Below are 691 nucleotides of genomic sequence, written 5' to 3'. Positions count from 1 at the left end.
GCCACAAGATCTCCCCTCAGCCGTCTCTTGTGAAGGCTGAAGAGATTCAGCTCTCTCAACCTCCCCCCATAGGGTCTATCACAAAGGCCACTAATCATGCGAGTGGCCCTCCTCTGGACCCTCTCGAGATTTCCCACGTCCGTCTTGAAGTGTGGCGCCCAAAACTGGACACAGTACTCCAACTGCGGCCTGACCAGTGCCGCATACAGGGGGAGCATCACCTCCTTTGATATATTAGTCATGTACCTGCTAATGTATGACAAGGTGTGATTGGCCTTGTTGATGGCCTCATTACACTGCTGGCTCATGTTCATCTTGGAGTCAATTATGACTCCAAGATCCCTCTCTGCCTCCGAGCTGCTGAGAAGGACACTCCCTAACCTATAGGTGTGCTGGGGGTTCCTTCTTCCCAGGTGGAGTACCTTACATTTATCTTTATTAAATTGCATCCTATTTCTCTCTGTCCATGGATCCAACCTGTCCAGGTCAGCCTGAATCTGCTTCCTGCCCTCAGGTGTACTAACTTTGCCCATAACTTGGTATCGTCAGTGAACTTGGGGAGGGTGCTCTTCATGCCCTTGTCCAAATTGCTGATGAAGATATTAAATAATATCGGTCCAAGGAACAAACCCTGTGGGACCCCACTGCCCATCTCCCTCCAGGCTGAGAAGGAACCATCCACCACCACTCT

General features: G+C 50.7%; 1 protein-coding gene across 3 annotated transcripts in view; it reads right to left on the bottom strand.

Annotated features, from left to right (window-relative positions):
* Nucleotides 1–691, bottom strand: part of RALY (RALY heterogeneous nuclear ribonucleoprotein) — a 433,843-nt gene that overhangs the window by 179,942 nt on the left and 253,210 nt on the right. The gene's annotated exons all lie outside the window — the stretch shown is intronic.

Source organism: Alligator sinensis, unplaced genomic scaffold (assembly GCF_000455745.1).
Source record: "Alligator sinensis unplaced genomic scaffold, ASM45574v1 scaffold690_1, whole genome shotgun sequence".
Taxonomy (NCBI): domain Eukaryota; kingdom Metazoa; phylum Chordata; order Crocodylia; family Alligatoridae; genus Alligator; species Alligator sinensis.
Note: the sequence above shows the minus strand (reverse complement) of the source record. Positions and strands in the feature narration are given on the sequence as shown.